Consider the following 21,724-nt stretch of genomic DNA (forward strand, 5'->3'; position numbering starts at 1 on the left):
TACCGTGTGTGTGTGTTCTAGCTTCACACAGCTCCAGGGGACCTGACTGATCCAATTTGTGGCCGCTCTCTCAATGACAGAGACTTCCACGCCACAGATCCTACTGATGCTCATTTAAGGTCATGCACCACACCCTCATAGGGTAATATTTCTTCCCTTAATCATATCACAACATTTACCAGTTAATTGTACACACAAATATAATAATTTTTAGTATTTCCTTTATTTAAATATTCTATTAAAATATGCAAATGCAGTGATATTTCATTAAATATGTGCATATTTGCATATCTCGCGAATCCATTTTCTGGACACTGGATGAAGTTTGGTCTGTACCCGTACTTTATAGCCCCTGAATGGGTCATTTCCAACCTGGCCCCCCATACTGTAACAACCATCTAATCATAGTAATGCAAAGAAGGAACATTTCAGACCATAACACTGCTGGAGAGGAAATAATACCCAGATACATTGTGTTGTCTTCCTTCTCCAAGTGTCCAGAGAGATATTATAAGCAGTCTTAATCACTCCTATGACCTCATCACCTGTGAAAATAGACCTAATCTTATTTAGAACATAATAAAGAAAAACATCTTAGATAAGTGTACAAATGATGGATTTGAGTGTATATATACACAGTGTATACACATACAGTACACTTTACAGTAGAGGCATCACAAGATCATACATTAGAAAACTATTTTAGTCAGTGCTCCAACTTGGTCCTTCTTACAGGTATTTTTTTTAACCTGGGAACATTCTGTACTGTGGCACGTACTGTATCTTCATTATCATGGGAATATGAATGTTATTCCACTAGCATTACACACCATCTGCTCAGGCAGCTCCAACAGGTCCCCTACAGTATTTGGCATCTCTTTGTGCCTGTCACATCCGCAGCATTTCTCTCGAAAAGAGACCTTAGGTTCGCTTTTACAGTACCGCTTTCAAACACGACTCAACGTCTTCTGTTGACAAAAATACGTTTGTTTAGTGTGTGTAGCGGAACTTCAGAGGAGAGAACTGTCACAATGAGACTTTTCAGACATGCAGCGAGCTGGCATGTGAAGCCATCGTCACCGATTTCCAGACTTCATCATACTACTTGCTACTTACTTACGATGACATACTCGTACCATGGTAATGAGGGTAAAATATGTATCCAGGGAAAATAATTTGTTCTTTAGTCGTAACCATTATTGCATTTTCCAGTAAATCTCTGTAGATTCATTTGTCTTTGTTAAGTAATTTATTACTGTCTCAGATTGGACTACAAATGCACAACAAAGACGTGGATGACTCATAAGATCTTCAAAACTGGTGCTGTTTTCTGTGGAATGTGACATAGAGGTGTAATTTCACATCTTATTTATGTAATATTTTTTATAACTTATCGTGTACAGTATAATGCATGACCTTGGAAACATGCTTTTAGCTTCAATAAGCCACTTCTTGAAAATCTAAAATTGGTTTGGTACATAGTGCCAAGAAATAACAGTGATGTTATTCATACCAAAAATGTATTCACACTTAAAGCACATAAACACCCATATTGTTTCAACAGCCTGCATATAGTGCATCCATATATACAACAAATTAGATGCCTCTTCGTTTTGCAAGATTAAGTAAGATTTACTGTTCTTGCAACTGTACTGTCAGAGTTGGTTACTGGGCTTAACTTTCCTTCAATATTGGAGGACGACTCTGTTTTGTCACAGTACGGTTCCGCTTCAGCACCATGGACAGCTCTTGTGGGGGAAGCCAGTTTCAGCACCATGGACCGCACTTATGGGGGAAGCTCCAGTAATGTACACAGCCTTAAAGCCCAGACGCCCACTCACTCACTCTCCTGCCAGGGGTGATTACAATTTCATCTCAGTGCAAATAGTTCATTAGCAAAACCTGGTGATTTCACCAGGGATGGCCCAGGAAGCACATGAACAAAGACGCTCTGCTGCGCCAAAGCAGATGAATGGGGAGAAGGGCTGGAATGAAATGTCAAGCAAAATGCCATCAGTGTAATCTGCTTGGAAAAATAATAAATCAGGTCTCTTTGTTGACCCAGCCACTGACCCACACAAGAATTACAGACACAACCTGGAGTGTATAAGAGCGAGAGAGAGGGAGAGAGAGAGAGAGAGAGAGAGTGTAAGGAGATATAAAGAACGAGAGAAAGAAAGAGACAGAAGGTGAGAGACAGAAGTGATTGAGCAAGACAGCGCAACGAGAGTGGTAAAGAGAGTGTTCAAGGACTGCAGTGGGAGTAGCTGTCAAGCTACAAGGGGAGGGCTGCACCACTGTGGGATGCTACATAGGCGATCGGCTCCGCACAACATCCCAGCATCCCACCGAGAAGCTCATCAAAAAGCCCTCAGCCACATCCTAATCACTGCTAAATGATTTACACAGATCAACAGTGTCTCAAGGCTTGTCTCTGTTTTCCTTTCCCATTGTACCCGCAAATGTTTTTAAGTACCTCTCGACAAGAGAGAGAAACAAACAAACCCTACATTCTCTTTAAAATGACATAGTTCGCCGAGAGCAATGAGGGAAAAAAGAGAGTGCTGCTGTTAGATTGGCTGCTGCTTGCTGCTGTTTTTGGAATGGCTAGAGACCTGTTCAGCTCCAGCAATTTTCCTGTTGGAGAGAAGACGTGATGATGCAGATTGAGGCATTAGATACTTGATTGGGCATTTAGAGATGTAAAACCACATCAGCGGCACATCAATACAGTCAGTATTATTAAGATGAATCCATTGGCCTACGTGCACCAGGACTTGCATGTAAGTATTCTACCCTCTGAGTCAATACATGTTCGAATCACCTTTGTCAGCAATTACAGCCGTGAGTCTTTCTGGTCAGTCTTTAAGAGCTTTCCACACCTGGAAATACCAAATATGTCCCGTTTTGTGTTTTACATCTCCAGCAGAATAATGACATTGATGAGTGCATGATATTCAGTTTAACTGGCATATAGTATGTTCTAAGGATGGTCTTAAAACTGCAGTCATTTCTGTCTGACAATATATGATCATGACTGGGCATTCTAACATATCTGTATCCATTCATCATCATCATCATCATCATTGTCAATATCGTCTCCCAGGTCTTCCTAACATTTTATGTCATTGATAAAAAAAAATCAACTATAGAATTTTGTCAGACTGACTTAAAATAGTATCAATATTTGAAGCTTCTTAGTTTTCCAGAGTTTGCGGCACAGAGAGAATGAAGTGTTGTATCTGCAAAAGTTCACCTCCACGCTGTCACAGACTGGTCTTCCCTGGCTGCCTGATCCTGATGAGACCCCTGTCACAGACTGGTCTTCCCTGGCTGCCTGACCCTGATGAGATCCCTGTCACAGACTGGCCTTCCCTGGCTGCCTGACCCTGATGAGATCCCTGTCACAGACTGGTCTTCCCTGGCTGCCTGATCCTGATGAGACCCCTGTCACAGACTGGTCTTCCCTGGCTGCCTGACCCTGATGAGATCCCTGTCACAGACTGGTCTTCCCTGGCTGCCTGATCCTGATGAGACCCCTGTCACAGACTGGTCTTCCCTGGCTGCCTGACCCTGATGAGATCCCTGTCGCAGACTGGCCTTCCCTGGCTGCCTGACCCTGATGAGATCCCTGTCACAGACTGGTCTTCCCTGGCTGCCTGATCCTGATGAGACCCCTGTCACAGACTGGTCTTCCCTGGCTGCCTGACCCTGATGAGATCCCTGTCACAGACTGGTCTTCCCTGGCTGCCTGACCCTGATGAGACCCCTGTCACAGACTGGTCTTCCCTGGCTGCCTGACCCTGATGAGATCCCTGTCACAGACTGGTTTTTCCTAGGCTGCCTGACCCTGATGAGACCCCTGTCACAGACTGGTCTTCCCTGGCTGCCTGATCCTGATGAGACCCCTGTCACCATCTGATCCTGCTCAGATGAGGCATGACAAAGAAATACCTTGTTGTACCTTTATACATTATATTATCCAATAATAGAATCAATGGTTCAATAATTGAAATAAACATTATTCCCAGATCCCAGACTGTATCCTACCCATCAACTCAAGATATAACTTTGTATCCATTCACTGATTATTATAATATACTACAAAATTCACATGAGCTCCGTAGACTGGTCTTCCCTGGCTGTCTGACACTGCAGGGACACCTGTCACCATCTGATCCCGCTAAGACATGATGAGCATAGTGTTGTGTACCGACTGTGCACCATGACAGTAAAGCCTGTAGAGCTGTTTATACCATGCCAGTGTGAAAAGTAAGGAATTAGCTAGGGAAACTGTCAGATCGACAATGTTACAGGAAAAACGTCCGAATATCGGTCTTCACTCGTTTGGACACTGGTTTCAATGTTTGATTCAGGTCTAGTGTGACAGAGACAAAAATAATATCTAAAGTTAGCGAGCTAGCTAGCTAACGTTAGCCAACTTCTAGCTAATGGTACAATTGTACAACCCTAATTGATACACCATCCAAAGCGTAACTGTTGATACACCATCCAAAGCGTAACAAAGTAGTAACTTAACCATGCTCAAAGGGATATTCAGTGTCTGCTTTTTTTATTGTTACCCATCTACCAGTAGGTGCCCTTCTTTGCGAGACATTGAAAAAGTTCCCTGGTCTTTGTGGTTGAATATGTGGTTGAAATTTACTGCTCGACTGAGGGACCTTACAGATAATTGTATGTGTGGGGTGCAGATATGGGTTAATCAGTCAAAAATCATATTAACCACTAGTATTGCACACAGAGTGATTCCCTGCAATATATTATGTGACCTGCTAAGCAAATCTTCACTACTGAACGTATTTAGGCTTGACATAAGAAAGGGGTTGAATACCTATTGACTGAAGACATTTCAGCTTAAAAAAATGTATTAATTTGTAAAACTTTCAAAAAATATACACTGCTCAAAAAAATAAAGGGAACACTTAAACAACACATCCTAGATCTGAATGAAAGAAATAATCTTATTAAATACTTTTTTCTTTACATAGTTGAATGTGCTGACAACAAAATCACACAAAAATAATAAATGGAAATCCAATTTATCAACCCATGGAGGTCTGGATTTGGAGTCACAGTCAAAATTAAAGTGGAAAACCACACTACAGGCTGATCCAACTTTGATGTAATGTCTTTAAAACAAGTCAAAATGAGGCTCAGTAGTGTGTGTGGCCTCCACGTGCCTGTATGACCTCCCTACAACGCCTGGGCATGCTCTTGATGAGGTGGCGGATGGTCTCCTGAGGGATCTCCTCCCAGACCTGGACTAAAGCATCCGCCAACTCCAGGACAGTCTGTGGTGCAACGTGGCGTTGGTGGATGGAGCGAGACATGATGTCCCAGATGTGCTCAATTGGATTCAGGTCTGGGGACCGGGCGGGCCAGTCCATAGCATCAATGCCTTCCTCTTGCAGGAACTGCTGACACACTCCAGCCACATGAGGTCTAGCATTGTCTTGCATTAGGAGGAACCCAGGGCCAACCGCACCAGCATATGGTCTCACAAGGGGTCTGAGGATCTCATCTCGGTACCTAATGGCAGTCAGGCTACCTCTGGTGAGCACATAGAGGGCTGTGCGGCCCCCCAAAGAAATGCCACCCTACACCATGACTGACCCACCGCCAAACCGGTCATGCTTGAGGATGTTGCAGGCAGCAGAACGTTCTCCACGGCGTCTCCAGACTGTCACGTCTGTCACATGTGCTCAGTGTGAACCTGCTTTCATCTGTGAAGAGCACAGGGCGCCAGTGGCGAATTTGCCAATCTTGGTGTTCTCTGGCAAATGCCAAACGTCCTGCACGGTATTGGGCTGTAAGCACAACCCCCACCTGTGGACGTCGGGCCCTCATACCACCCTCATGGAGTCTGTTTCTGACCGTTTGAGCAGACACATGCACATTTGTGGCCTGCTGGAGGTCATTTTGCAGGGCTCTGGCAGTGCTCTTCCTGCTCCTCCTTGCACAAAGGCGGAGGTAGCGGTCCTGCTGCTGGGTTGTTGCCCTCCTACGGCCTCCTCCACGTCTCCTGATGTACTGGCCTGTCTCCTGGTAGCGCCTCCATGCTCTGGACACTACGCTGACAGACACAGCAAACATTCTTGCCACAGCTCGCATTAGTGTGCCATCATGGATGAGTTGCACTACCTGAGCCACTTGTGTGGGTTGTAGACTCTGTCTCATGCTACCACTTGAGTGAAAACACCGCCAGCATTCAAAAGTGACCAAAACATCAACCAGGAAGCATAGGAACTGAGAAGTGGTCTGTGGTTACCACCTGCAGAACCACTCCTTTATTGGGGGTGTCTTGCTGATTGCCTATAATTTCCACTTGTTGTCTATTCCATTTGCACAACAGCATGTGGAATTTATTGTCAATCAGTGTTGCTTCCTAAGTGGACAGTTTGATTTCACAGAAGTGTGATTGACTTGGAGTTACATTGTGTTGTTTAAGCGTTCCCTTTATTTTTTTGAGCAGTATATATTTTGACATTGTGAGGTATTGTGTGTAGATCAGTGGCACGAAATCTAAAATTCAGGCTGTTATACAACAAAATGTGGGAAAAGTCAATGGGTGTGAATACCTTTTGAAGACAATGAAGGCTACTCTGTAAAGAACATACTGCAACAGTCAAAATATACAGTATCTGCAAATAGCTGGAGATTAAACTAGGATGGCTGGAGATTAAATTAGGATGGCTGGAGATTAAAGTAGGATGGCTGGAGATTAAACTAGGATGGATGGAGATTAAACTAGGATGGCTGGAGATTAAACTAGGATGGCTGGAGATTAAACTAGGATGGCTGGAGATTAAACTAGCTGTAAGAGTGGAGGTGGTGCTACTTAAAATGTCAATTATATAGAAACTCAAAAGTCTTCAAATCTGTAGAGTATACCATCATTTGCATGTTATGCATAGCTTGTCTAGTGTTATGAAGCAGTCAAGTCGGGAAGCCTTCTGGAAAGTACAATGTAAATGTTCATAGAATTTCCCTCCCACACATGCACTATGATCTGGTTATGTTTAGGGTTGGAGTGCTCATCTAGGATCAATGTTGCCTTTTAAATCATAATGAATAACATTACATGGACAAAAGGGACCTGATCTTAGATCGGCACTCCTACTCTGAGAGGCTCTATGAATACAGGCCCTGTAAAGTAATATTACCCAAGTCATTTGTCAGCGCAGTAAACCATGCTCACGCCCCAGCATCAGTCATGGCTTCTTCATATTAACCCGATGACAGTATGAGAGGCCTTGCACCTCGTTAAACACTTTCAGGTCGCTCCTTCGGAATCCTGTTAACTTCAGAGAGTGTGAACTCTTATTTTCCTCTCCTGTTTTACGGTTTCTGTTATAAACCCTGCCATCAGTGCTGACGGAATTATTGGAGTTTGTTGAATTGTATATCAATATCAGGTCCTGAGTGAACCTTAAGTCAAGCCAAGCTCAGATTCTATTACTGTAATGTGTCTGTCGATTAGGGGAGTAAACTGGTGAGGTATAAGCAAAATATAGCACTTAGGAATAATCCAAATCACATCAGGCCTGGACAAGAATATACAATTATCACTTGTACGTAGGAATCAGAACATTATGAAATACCTGCCTCCCCTTGTGCATTAGCAAAAAAATATATACTGTATAAATTTCACAGTTTATCCATAATTTTCTTATTTTGAATCATCAAACTTTAACTTAATTATAGTGCGTTTTTGTCAGCACCATTGCATTTGTCACATTTACACAGGCACCAGTGGATTGCACCATCCTGGGCCTAAGTGTAAGACAATTAAACTGGCATTTTCTGTCAGAGGAATGGCCTTATGAGAATTGAATTGAGGTTTGATGAGGTGGTCTATAAGAGGAGGAGGAGGAGGAAGAGGAGGAGGAGGAGGAAAATGGTGTAGCATGTGGTGCTGGGCTGACTGCTGACTGCCCAGGTAACCTTTAGCAGATGAGATTGTTTCTCATTAGAGTAAGGAGAAGGCCAGGGTGGTAACCCCTCAATTCCTTCTCTCTCTCTCTCTGTCTCTCTTTCTCTCATTCCTCTCTCTCTCTCTATCCTCTCTCTCGCACTCTCTCTCTTTCCCTCTCCCCTCTTTCTCTCTCTTTCCCTCTCCCCTCTTTCACTTGCTTGTTTCTCTCTCTGTCTGCATCTCTCTCTCTCTCTCTCTCTCTCTCTCACTTTCCCTCTCCCCTCTCCCCTCTCTCACTTTCCCTCTCCCCTCTTTCTCTCTCTTGTTTCTCTCTCTGTCTGCATCTCTCTCTCTTTCTCTCACTTTCCCTCTCCCCTCTTTCTCTCTCTTGTTTCTCTCTCTGTCTGCATCTCTCTCTCTCACACTTTCCCTCTCCCTCTTTCTCTCTCTCACTTTCCCTCTCCGCTCTTTCTCTCTCTTGTTTCTCTCTCTGTCTGCATCTCTCTCTCTCTGTCTGCATCTCTCTGTCTGCATCTCTCTCTCTCTCTCTCTCTCTCTGTCTGCATCTCTCTCTCCCTCTGTCTGCATCTCTCTCTCTCTGTTGTCTGCATCTCTCTCTTGTTTCCCCCTCTGTCTGCATCTCTCTCTCTCTCTCTCTCTCACTTTTCCTCTCCCCTCTTTCTCTCTCTCACTTTCCCTCTCCCCTCTTTCTCTCTCTTGTTTATCTTTCTGTCTGCATCTCTCTCTCTCTCTGTCTGCATCTCTCTCTCTCTCTCTGTCTGCATTTCTCTCTCTCTCTCTGTCTGCATCTCTCTCTCTCTCTCTCTCTCTGTCTGCATCTCTCTCTCGCTCTCTGTCTGCATCTCTCTCTCTCTCTCTCTCTCTCTCTCTCTCTCTCTCTCTCTCTCTCTCTCTCTCTATGACTGATCTGTCTCCATCCCCATGCCCTCTACATGGAGGAATTGAGAAAATCATCATGGAAATATAATGACGGATGGAGCTGCTGGGTATTTGGACATCTGTCTTCTCTCTCACAGCTCAGCCAGAGAGCCCAGGCTGTATGACAGGCCCATGGCCAGTGTGGAATAACACGGGAGATGGAGAATTATCTCCAGCACGTCTCCCTGCTACCCTCAGAGATCTGCCATTAGTAGGTTGTCAGTCTAGCAAACACCCCAGCAGCTTTCCAGGCAGGACAAGTCAGCTCCTCACTTCTAATAGGGGGGCATGGGATCATTTCTGCCTGGCTAAAGTTTGAACTATTTAGGTGATATGGGCCTGGGGTTTGGTGAGTGGCAAAACTACTGAGACGTAAAGATGATGAACTCAAAAGTGCAGAACAAATATTTGATTTTCAGCAACCAACTATAACAAATATAGCATAGGCAACTATAGATGTTGTTGTTTGAGTGCAGAGTGCAGAGTGTGCAATACTATTTGTCAAATGTGTGTGTGTGTGTGTGTGTGTGTGTGTGTGTGTGTGTGTGTGTGTGTGTGTGTGTGTGTGTGTGTGTGTGTGTGTGTGTGTGTGTGTGTGTGTGTGTGTGGTTTAGTACTTGAGTGTACCATGTGTGAAACCATAAGCAAATGCCAGTCGATATTCATGTACAGAGCTCCTACAACATTAAAGACACTGTCGTGGGTGGTCTGTATGCCACGTTAGAGGTAAATGTAACGCTGATCAAGGGATGCTCTGGTTGACTTCAATTGTGAATAAACCCCTGATATCAAAGGGAAAATATGAGCTTCAACTCCAAAGGCAATATTTCCATGACAACTTGTCTGTTGTGCACATTTTTGATAATTCCTAACAAGGTATGTCATCTTAATTCCTAGCAAGGTACAGTATGTCATCTTATCAACCCCACAAAGTAATTACGTGGAGTCATCGACCTGTGAATGATATGAACCATGCACTTGTCAAAGCCGAACTAAAGGCCATTGCAAATGCCATTCGAAATGCATAGGCTCTGAAACACTGGAAAGCCAACTGCATTGCATAGGCCTTTTGACCATTTTCAGGACCATGGACAGTGAGAAGCCAAATTAATTGCTTCTCTGTAACGTTTTCAGGACCATGGACAGACAAAATGCATAGCCCTCTATTCTGGAGCATTTTCAGGACACTGGACAGCACCTCCACAGCGTTTGTCTGCTTGCAGGTGCAATCAAATCCCACAAGGTCACTAGTTATTCATTCACTGGACACAGTGTACAGCTATTATTCCTCATCTGATAGATTGTGTGTGTGTGTGTGTTGTATGTGTGTGGGAGAGAGAGAGAGAGACCTGCGTCGATGGGTTTTATTCCTGACTGTTTTATTTGATCAGGTTTCCATTGAAGTAGTCACACAATTATGTAAAAGCGCACAATGTAGTGTTGTGCTCGTCATGCATTCCGTAGGAGTCAATCTTTGATTTTATCCCAGAACCTGCTGTTATATTTTCAAACCTAGACCCTACACTTTTCTCCGTTTGCATATAGTCAGACTTGGGGTTGCTTTACCGTCTGTCACACTGTCTCCTTTGTCACCCCCCCCCCCCCCCCCCCACACACACACACAGTTGAACCTTTATAATTGTTGTTTATCAACACAGAAAGTCACGACACGGTCTCTCGTTCCTCCTCCATCCTTCGTTCCCCCCTCTCTCCCCCGTTTGCCTCATGTGTTCCAGTCCCACCCCTTACTGTCTGGCATTACCGTCCTCTACAATACAAAACGGTATTCTCAGTACCTCCCCCTAGTTTCGCTTGCTTTTGCACTGCACTCGCTCAGTCTGTGCATCTCTGACTACCTTCATTGACATCCACCCTGCCACCTCTCCACCTGCGTACAGCTTTCACGGATCCGAGCTAGCCCGACCCTCCCTAGAACACATCGGGATATTTCTTCCGATCCGTTGAGCTCCCCCATTTCCCCGTTTCTCCGTGTATCAATGTATACGACCTCGCCGAGCCGAAGGATTTCTCTCTCTTGAGCATGAGAAGGAACACCAACTCATCCGCAATCCAACATCTAAGATTGAGCTACCAGCATGCACACTGGATACATATGCTCCAGCAGAAGTTTTCGGCCAGAAAACTAAAGCACCTTGGACCACAGATTCCGAACAAGTGGGTAAAAGAGTTTTAGGTAAGCCTAGATAAGTTTCGTGTTATTTTCTATAAATACTATACCCGTTATTACAGTAGCTGGAGGTTATGCTGTAGACTCTGGACAGTTATGGCGATGTTGCATGATCAGCATGATACTGTCCTTTCTGGACGATGGATTTTTCTGCTTTATCATTGTCAGGTTTTGCGTCTTATATGTAGCCTATGTGGGTTTTCATGTGTCAAAACTACGTCGGTGTTATTCATCTAAAGTAAAAGTTACTACATGTCCATTACTGTGGAGATGAACAACGTTAGATACTAGAACCTATAGGTTGCATTTTAAACATATGACTGACTGGAGACGGAGTGTAGGCTATGTATTGCGAGGAGGCTGCAGAGGAAGTCGAGAGAATGAAAGAGCGGATTGGAGAGGGGGAGAGACAACTAAGAATCAGTTTTCAGTCCACGCACACTTTCTTTCACATTGCCCCTCGCCTCAATGAATGGTTGCCCCTCGCCTCAATGAATGGCCCGTCTGATTCAATCCAGGGCACTATGAAGTTCGACGGCATAGCATCATAATATGCTTGTCTATTCTTGTCTATCTTGTTCTAGAACACCCGGTTTGCAGGTCAAACGTTGATTCACATTGCCCTGTTGGCTTATATCAATATTACTGCAGTTGATTGTGCAATGTGAGTCCATATCAGTTCATCTTACAATATTTCATACGACATGTATATTGACCATTCTGTATTGCAATGGTGAAATGCATTATTGTTTAGCCTCAGTCTCTCTGTTGCTACGAGGCGGGAAATTGTGTGTCACTTATTTGATCTTATCGGTGAATAATTTCAAACACAGATTGGACAGATCGTGTGTGTGTGTGTGTGTGTGTGTAAAAATATGTACAAATATGGCATACCGGTATATGCGACAATATGATTTGCCTCATTACGTTCTCAACACAGATATAGCCATGTTGCAGAGCTGCTCAATCAATAATTCAATGATGCTGATGTTAATTGCTAATTGATGTCGATTAAACAGAACAGAAAAATTATAATCAGAAAATATATGTCATTTTTTGAGGTAGCACCAATGATCCAAAGTTGCCTCTCCCTCCGTTCCTTCAATGGAAGTTGTATGAGTGCGCTTCTGTTCACTAACTGCTGGGGGAGCTCGCGCTCTTTTGCGCCATGTGTCACGTAATCCACTAGAGGAAGGATAATTGACTGGTGTTGATGGATACAAAATTAGAAATGCAACTACTCTTGGTGTGCACCTCGTTTTTACAACTAATGACTGTGTTCTTCTTCTTCTCCTTCTTCTCAAAAAGTTTCATACTTTGAATTACTTTTTTACTTTGTCCCTTTACAGTATATATGTATCAATAGGTGTCTTTAAATGGCCATGCGATTCTCAGTAACATACTGTTCAGGCCCTGTTCAGATCCCCCTCCTAGTGGCAGATCAATCATGGACTCTGTTTACTCTCCTACGTTCCACATCAGACAGAAGTCAGACAGAAGTCATTTCAAACTGACATCTAAGATCAATTATCTGTTGACATCTTAATATTATTCAAATCAGAATAATGTCATATTGCTGGGAATCTACCAAGATAGAAGTGAGCTACAGTAGCAATTTCAACAGACTTACTGTCATTGTCAATATCAATATTGACATCATATCCATGCTACCATGTGGCCTGTCCTGTGATCAACACTAAGTTCAAAGTAAGTTGTCAATCGATATATCTCTCATCAAGTCCCCTCTAGAGCCACAAAACAAAGGTTGTTTTATTTCAAATGGCTAATTCAATCTGTTGGCCTTTATATTGCCTACATGCTGGCGACATGTAATTCTTTTCAAAGAGAAACAGCTCACAATCACAAATGCCAAAAAGAAAATGTCAGCAGTAGCTTGAGGCTACAGCTATGTCCCAAGCTTGGTGACCCTGTGTTGACTAAGCATTCAAAGACTGGGGGTACATGCTGCAGCGTAATGTTTTTGTGACGCGTGCTGTGCACTCCAATGATGGATTGATTGCAACCTCATGTTGCCATGATTCACAAAGGCAAAAAAAGGACTACACACAAGGGTGCTGGGAGGTAGGCAGTGGTCCATTCTCCTTGAGTATGGACAAGAATATCAAATACAAGGTCTCAGTGCTGGAGCTAGAAGAGCTAACTGTCTTACATTGATTGCCAAGAGACATCAAGCATCTTCACTATTGGCAGGACTAGCAGTGGGTGCTGGTTCCAGCTGGAGTGCCCTGGAAGGCTTCCTCCCAGGGGGAATAGAAAACCTGTTTTGATGGGAAGAAAAACAACAGGGGTCAAATCATGCCATGTCAGAGCAACACAAAACAGATGGTGAACTTCATTCCAAATCCCTGGCCTGCAATTCTCCACTGGGGCATGTGGGGATGTGTTAGTTGACATAACCAGTTGACAGGTTATTGTGGGATTGTTTGATTAATACCCCAAACCACACAGTGTTATTGGATAACAAATTGTCTCAAAGCTTAAAAAACATTCTTTAACCTGTCTCCTCCCCTTCATCTACACTGATCGAAGTGTATTTAACAACTGCCATCAACAAGGGATCATAGCTTTCACCTGGATTCACCTGGTCAGTCCATGACATGACAAGATGTTCATAATGTTTTGTACACTCAGTGTATATGCACCTTCATCAGGGAGCAAACTGTGTCTATGTTAGACACTGGTGGAGAACTTGAAGATTAACAGACATATTTTCTTGAACCACTGTAGAAGACATATCTTTGTGGTTGTGAAATATCAACATGTTTTATAACATGCAAGTGAATGGAGTTGTATGGCAATGTGTAAAATGTGGATTAATTTTACTATTTCTATTATAATACACACAGAGCTCATAATGATTCACCCTGAATCAAGATACACACAGTCTTTACTGACATTCAACAAAGAAAACAGTAAATCAATTTCAGCCAAATACTGTCGTCAGCCTAGTCATCGACCAGACCAAGCCAAAAACATGTTTACCTCAAGAAAATGCATTGTGTGGTCAGTATAAAATAGGTTGACTCAGGTGCATGTCCACCTACATCCTGATCATTTTATGGATTAAACAAATCCATATATAGATAAATTCACAAATGTAATCCCAAAATGTACCCAAAGGATAGACCAAGGAAAATGTGCATTTATTTATGGAGAGTGAGGAACATAGCCTGAGGGACATTGATTGACCAGATAAGTTTATGTGGATAGACATTGTAGGCTGCAGAAACTTGTGAAGATAACCTTGACTTGAATCAATCCAATTTAGTGCAAGATTTAGTTTGGGGACTGTTTTTTACTCATCTTTTATAATTTGATAGTTATCGCTGAGCTTCTGATGGATTAGATAGAACATTAATTGTTGAATGTAATTAATGGATTTGGCAACTTTGTCGCACCTGAAACAGTTTTGCAAATCAAGCGAATTTGATTTTCCTACTTTTAAGCTGTAATAATGCTGTAGCCATTATTGAATGTAAACTGTGTTAGCCTCAGGAGAGAGAGCGCAATTCAAATATAATCATGAAAAGGAAATCTTACGGCCTCTGAGTCTACATTGTTTATTGTTTCTGGTCTTAGATTTATATTTGTTTTGTAGAAAATTCTTTTATCTTACAGCCTGCATTTTCTGTGTTTAGACAACATATTAAACAGCAGCATACGTGTTTAGAATAATGGATTTATTACTATTTTATTACAAAATGTTTCACTGTCAAGATCCAAATGTTAATTTGGTAAAATCTAGGACTACCGTACAATAAGGGTTGTTCTTGGTATGCATTTGAATGGCTCACTGATGGACAGAGACAGGTTGTATAACTATAGATTAGTGTTTGTCATTTTGCTGATGACCTGATTCTAGCAACAGGTTGGTTTTATGCCACCACTGTCAAAGCTATTAGTCATGAATGAAGACTTTATGGCTTCCCAATCACAAACACATTGCCACTCCTAAAACCATGTGCAATTGTGTCTCTTGGTATGTTGATGGGCGGCCCTATTCATGCAGGTATCAATGTTCACATTAAAACTTCTTGTGGATCGGTGTCCCGCTAACGGGACAGTTGTTGCTCAATATGCATAATGTGACTAAAACGTTGTTTTAAGATAAAACGTTCTTATCATCATGACTCTTGCATATAGGCTATGTGTCATGCTTGGCACCAGTCATAGTGACATTAAGAATATTTACAGTTAAAGTAATTTACAGTATCTATCTATGGCTTTGCCTGGATATCCATTGAGCCACATTACACCTCTATAAATAACAAAGCCTCCATTTGGGCTGCCATTTGGGCTTAATTAACCTCTATAATTCATACAATTATATCATTACGATCCCTGAATGATGAGGAAAAAGCCCAGAGGCCTCTGCAGACAGCAGAGGCTCAGTACCTTGGTTGCTTGCATGTTGGATTGGACTCTAGACTCCTGTTCATCTCATGACAGGTTGGAAAGAAGAGAGAGAAGAGACTCCCCTACGGGTAATATTGGGCATCCATGGTGGGACTCACCAGCTGGACCGCCCTCTTACCATAGCTTGCGGAGGCTGCTGGGATTAACAATGGCAACCTGGAGGGGAGGGGGGGTCCTTCTAGCCAGCTGGCTGCTCATCCTCACCAATGGTACAAGTAAGTCCCCAGTCAGTGCAGTACAGTGTGGGAGCTGGCTGCCTGAAAAATTAAATGCTCAGTTAGAAATTCCATGTGTCGCTCTCTCTCTCTCTCTCTCTCTCTCTCTCTCTCTCTCTCTCTCTCCGTGCCTTGGTCGGTTGTCTCCCATCTCTGGCAAATTAGGGAATTAGCGTTGTCTTGATGCTAATCCCCCATTTGAAATGCCACTGTCTAAACCCACTTTCTCCTTCATGTTTTCTAATAGGAGAAAGAAGAAAAACAGCCAGACCCTTTGTTTTTTCCTTGAGATCAAATAAAGATCCGGTTTGAAGATGTTTTCTCTTTAATAAGGTAGATTCTTACCATGAACTGAGTTGTGAATTCAGGATGGTGGTCTGTCAAATCAAATCAAATTGTATTGGTCACATACACATATTTAGCTGTCACGTCCTGACCCTTGTAAGAGGTCATTTTCCATAGTAGAGTGGTCAGGGCGTGACAGGTGGGTATTTTGGGTGGTTTTGGTTTTCTGTTTCTATGTGGGGTTCTCTAGATTTCTATTTCTATGTTTTTGTTTTCTATGTTTTGGCCAGGTATGGTTTCCAATCAGAGGCAGCTGTCTATCGTTGTCTCTGAATGGAAGCCATACTTAGGCAGCCTGTTTTTCATGTGTAGGTGTGGGTAGTTGTTTTCCGTTTTGTCAAGTGTACCTTACGGAACTGTTGTTGGTCATTTGTTGTTTTGTTGAAGTGTTTTTTCATTAAATAAAAGATTGAGCACTATACACGCTGCGCCTTGGTCCCCTTTCGACGACCCTTGTTACATTAGCAGATGTTATTGTGGGTGCAGCGAACTGCTACACCCGCAAATATGCTTCCATGTGCAATTGAAGCCCTAATGTCTGGTTAGTTGTAATTGGTCCACTATGTAGAAATGGAGGGATTTACGATGACTCAAGTTGTTGATTCAGATTTGCTACGGGGTAGCATCTCTTACGTGACATTCCCTAAAACTCTAAATGTTTTGACTTTGCCTGCTCATCCAGTTAGAAATTTGAAAATACATATTGGTGTTTCATGAGAATGTCTTTGGCTCAAAGACGAATGGTTATGAGCTATATGAAAGTTACTGAGAAATAACATTAGGAACATCTGCAATGGTATGAGATTTGCATCATCATTGTCGTAGTCATCATCATCATCGTCATCTTCTTCTTCACCACCCCAACCATCATCATCCTCACTGACTGCTTGCAACACTAAAGTAACTCATGAAGTCATTTCAGTAAAATGTCTTCATCCATTGCGTGTCTTCATCAATTCTTTATTGCCACTGAGAAGTTCAGATTTCCCAGCTGCCTTGGTATTGGCTATAAGCTCTTGATCTGGTGCCATTGTTCAGCTCAGAGTTCAGCCTTTTACAGAGAGCCAGACTTGAAAGAAGGGACTGTGGGCCAGAAAAAAAAAACAAGTCAGTCAAGCAGTCCTGAATCTACCCAACTAAACTGCAGTATCAGCTGTGGTGGAAAATTGCCTGGTGCAGCCGGTTTTCGACATCACTTGCCCGGCCCTTCACAATGACGTGTGGCCAGGTGTAGAGGGAGGAGCAGGAGGAAAAAGAGGATCAGGAGGCAGGCAGTCTGCTTGATTTAACAGTAATTATAGAGTGCTATTTCCTCTATCTCCCCTCTCTGCCACTGGATGCCAGTAGCCATTCTTAAGTCCTGTCACCTCATGATCACGTAATGGGGAGAAAATGCCTATTAGAGATGAGGCTAATTGCAGGGGGCTTCTCCCATGATTCTTGTTGGTGAGCTTGGGGTGATGGTGAGGGGGAGGATGGGGGGAGAGGGGAGATGGAGGTCGAGTTGTTCAGGAGAGTGTGGAAACTGCTTTATAAACTCTGGAGACATTTCCAAGGCAATGACTTCGAAATTTGAACTAGGGGAATACATCAGTATCTTTTTTTCCTTCATATAAAAGAAAGGGAAATCTTGCTCTAGGAGTGTGAAGTAATTTCCTTTTCTTACCGTGAGACCATTTCTAGAGTTCAGAAAATGGCCCCTCTGTGGTAAGGGTGAGTGCTTCTGGTGATGTGGCTACCTTGGTTACCTTAGTAATGACAGTATCAGCAATGGCTGATGACCATGATATTGCATCTGAGTGTGATTGATAGTTTATACAATAATATCAGACGATTGATAGTTTTAAGGTCTTGTTTTGTCCTAAGCCAATGCTTCCCAGTCAGTTGGCTGCTTCTAACAGCCAACTGAGTTTATAGACTTCAGTGAAACAACCTCATTGTCAGTGATACCTTTTGCATCATTAAAAAAGTCTGTTACTGTGGAAGCTCATATAGTCCTCTGTTGCTGCAGGCCAAACAGAACCATGTTCCAGACTCTCCAAATCCTCCATCCCACTCTCCCCACTCTCTCTGTTTGCTTGGTATTGAATCAATGCTGAATTCTAACCTGAGAGCTTTTACATGCACTGCATTGATGGACATGTCCATATCTGAACTCAGCCCATTTCGATCGATGCCTGTTCACTTCAATGGATGAAACAGTTGCAACTATTTTGAGTCAGAGAAATTGGTAAAATGTTGATTGAGTAGACTGACTGTGATTTGTAATACGTTGTGTGGCCAAGTGGAGGATGATTTCATGACATAGGCTTGGGAACCGAACTCCATCAACTGTTTTCTACATTCCAGCGTTCCCTCATTTGAAGTCACATGAAATCCCTAGCCACCAGAACACTGCCCATGCATTATTTAATTCAGTGTTATCGGTTGTTTCCCAGATTTGGCTTCTATTTACGCTTACTTTACACAACAGACAAATCCCTCCAATCATTAATCGAGACGTTCGTCAAAGCCTCAGTGCGTTTGAAATATGAATGTGATGCAGTCGTTCACAGTGGGCCTATTTGTTACTACGTGATGCCTTTCCTCATGAAAACCCCCCAGAACACACATGGGTCCCAGGCACTGAGACGGAAATGAGTCATGTTTGATGTTGTCAAACTGCTGACAGAGTGAGACACAGGGAGTTACAGACACACACAATATCTCATGTATGATTTAATCAGCCTATTGCTTGTTTCTGATTTATTTCAAACAGTGCAGGGGTTCATAATGTGACCCATACTAATTGGTGGCCTATGGTCACTGTTGGTGTTGTTGTGTTACACCAGTGGTATTCAAACCTTTTCAGCGAGGACACCATTTTTTTGCCAGAATTTCTGCAGACCCCATTATTTTGGGCCAGAATTTCTACTGATCCTAGCCCAAATCTAATGACATAACCTTAACATGGGTAAATGTAGAAATCTACATCAATAAGTAACCTTCAATTCATTACGTTTTCATCTATCTTATGAAAATTAAGATAAGCAATAAATGCATTTACTCACTTACATTTTATTTTTCAAATTATATTTTTCAAAAACGTTTGTATATTGTCCCATAAAATAATCTGTACTCAATCGTTTTTTTAATTTGTATTTTATTTGGCTGCAATTCCCCTGCGATTACACCCCACTAGGGATCGTGACCCCGACTTTGAATACCACTGTGTTATGCAGTACTGTACCATGTTTTGCAGGACACTGACTGCACACATACCACCACTGACATGTACAGTATGTGCTGCTGCTGTTTTTGACAAGCAAGGAGTGATGCTCAGTTGACCCACAGAGACATGTAGGGGGCATGTAGGGACAAACACATGCTCAAATAGGCAGGACTAAAATACTCTGTCAGACATGTACACACAAATGTACACACAGACATATACACATGCAGACACACACACACAGACACACACACACACACACACACACACACACACACATGCACACACACACACACACATCCCCACAGAGCGCTGTGTTGTCCTGCTGATGGAGGTAGTGCTGTTAGTTTTAATGATGGAGAGGCCAGTGTAGGTGAAGCTAGCTGAAGCAGGTACAGTATCCTCTCCAGGCTTTACGCACAGTCAGCACATCAACAATGTAGGGCAGAGCATAGGCCATGGCGTGTAGAAGTCGCTATAGTGAGCAGAAAAATGTGCAATGGAAGCCATACTGAACTGTCTCTCCTGCAAAAAGAAAGGGTTATGTTTTGATAACTTTTGAACGGAACACATCAAAAATGTGAGTGCTGTGATATTTAAGTGATATTGGTGTTTGGAGGATATATTAGCATAGGTGTTGTTAGGCTCCAAACACCGGCTTCGAGGGCATTATCACTTTTATACAATGGTTACCAACATATTCAAATAATGATTTACATATTGTCATTAAAAACTTTATTTAGATGAATTTATGGTTACTATTTCAAATCAAACTTCATTTGTCACATGCGCCGAATACACCAAGTGTAGACCTTACCGTGAAATGCTTACTTACAAGCCCTTAACCAACAGTGCATGTCAAGAAAGAGTTAAGAAAATATTTACCAAATAAACTAAAGTAAAAAATAATAAAAAGTAACATAATAAAATAGCACTAACGAGGCTATATACAGGGGGTACCGAGTCATTGTGCGGGGGTACAGGTTAGTCTAGGTAATTTGTACATGGAGGTGGAGTGAAGTGACTATGCATAGATAATAAACATCGAGTAGCAGCAGTGTACAAAACAAATGGAGGGATGGGGGTGTCTCAATGTAAATAGTCCGGAGGCCGTTTGATTAATTGTTCAGCAGTCTTATGGCTTGTGGGTAGAAGCTGTTAATGAGCCTTTTGGTCCCAGGCTTGGTGTTCCGGTACCGCTTGCCATGCAGTAGCAGAGAAAACAGTCTATGACTTGGGTGACTGGAGTCTCTGACAATTTTTTGGCCTTTCCTCTGGCACCGCCTGGTATATAGGTCCTGGATGGCAGGAAGCTTGGCCCCAGTGATGTACTGGGCCGTACGCACTACCCTCTGTAGCGCCTTACGGATGCCGAGCAGTTGTCATACCAGGCGGTCATGCAACCAGTCAGGATGCTTTCGGTGGTGCAGCTGTAGAACTTTTTGAGGATCTGGGGAGCCATGTCAAATCTTTTCAGTCTCCTGAGGGGGAAAAGGTGTTGTCGTGTACCCTTCACAACTGTCTTGGTGTGTTTGGACCATGATAGTTTGTTAGTGATGTGGACACCAAGGAACTTGAAACTCTCGACCCGCTCCACTACAGCCCCGTCGGTGTTAATGGGGGCCTCTTCGGCCCGCCTTTTCCTGTAGTCCACGATCAGCTCCTTTGTCTTGCTCACATTGAGGGACAGGTTGGTGTCCTGGCGCCACACTGCCAGGTCTCTGACCTCCTCCCTATAGGCTGTCTCATCGTTGTCGGTGATCAAGCCTACCACCGTTGTGTCATCAGCAAACTTAATGATGGTGTTGGAGTTGTGTTTGGCCACACGGTCATGGGTGAACAAGGAGTACACGAGGGAACTAAGTTCACACCCCTGAGGGGCCCCAGTATTAAGGATTAGCGTGGCAGACATGTTGTTGCCTACCCTTACCACCTGGATAGCAAATCTAGGGTTGCTACCCAAGCCGGCTGATCGTTCATTCTATTGGTTCGGTTGCCAGAGATGCGATCTAGCCGTTAAGTCTTTTGTTCTGTATCTATGGATGCAACCCAGTCATTCAGTCTTTTTGTTCTGTATCTATGGATGCGACCCAGTCGTTAAGTCTTTTTGTTCTGTATCCATGGATTCGGCCCAGTCATTCGTTCTAAATACCATATTGGCAATAGAATATTTATTTCCCCTCCCCTTTTTTCTCCCCAATTTTGATCTTGTCTCATCTCTGCAATGCCCCAATTGGCTCGGGAGAGGTGAAGGTGGAGTCATGCGTCCTCCGAAACATGACCCGTCTAACTGCGCTCTTTAACACCTAACAACTTAACCCAGAAGCCAGCCGCACCAATGTATTGGAGGAAACTCTGTTCAACTGGCGACTGAGGTCAGCCTGCAGGCACCCGGCCTGCCTTAAGGAGTCGCTAGAGCGCGATGAACAAAGTAAAGCCCCCCCTGGCCAAAC

The 21,724-nt window shown here is 43.1% G+C and overlaps 1 protein-coding gene across 1 annotated transcript in view; it reads left to right on the plus strand.

Moving 5' to 3' along the window:
* Positions 1 to 10,659: 10,659 nt before the first annotated feature.
* The window catches only part of LOC115159541 (BMP/retinoic acid-inducible neural-specific protein 1), a 154,075-nt gene continuing 143,010 nt past the window's right edge, over positions 10,660 to 21,724 (plus strand). The window contains exon 1 of the mRNA XM_029709357.1: positions 10,660 to 11,069. The gene's annotated coding sequence lies outside the window, so the exon portion shown is untranslated. The remainder of the gene's footprint in view (positions 11,070 to 21,724) is intronic.

This window comes from Salmo trutta, chromosome 23, assembly GCF_901001165.1.
Source record: "Salmo trutta chromosome 23, fSalTru1.1, whole genome shotgun sequence".
NCBI classification, from domain to species: Eukaryota; Metazoa; Chordata; class Actinopteri; order Salmoniformes; family Salmonidae; genus Salmo; species Salmo trutta.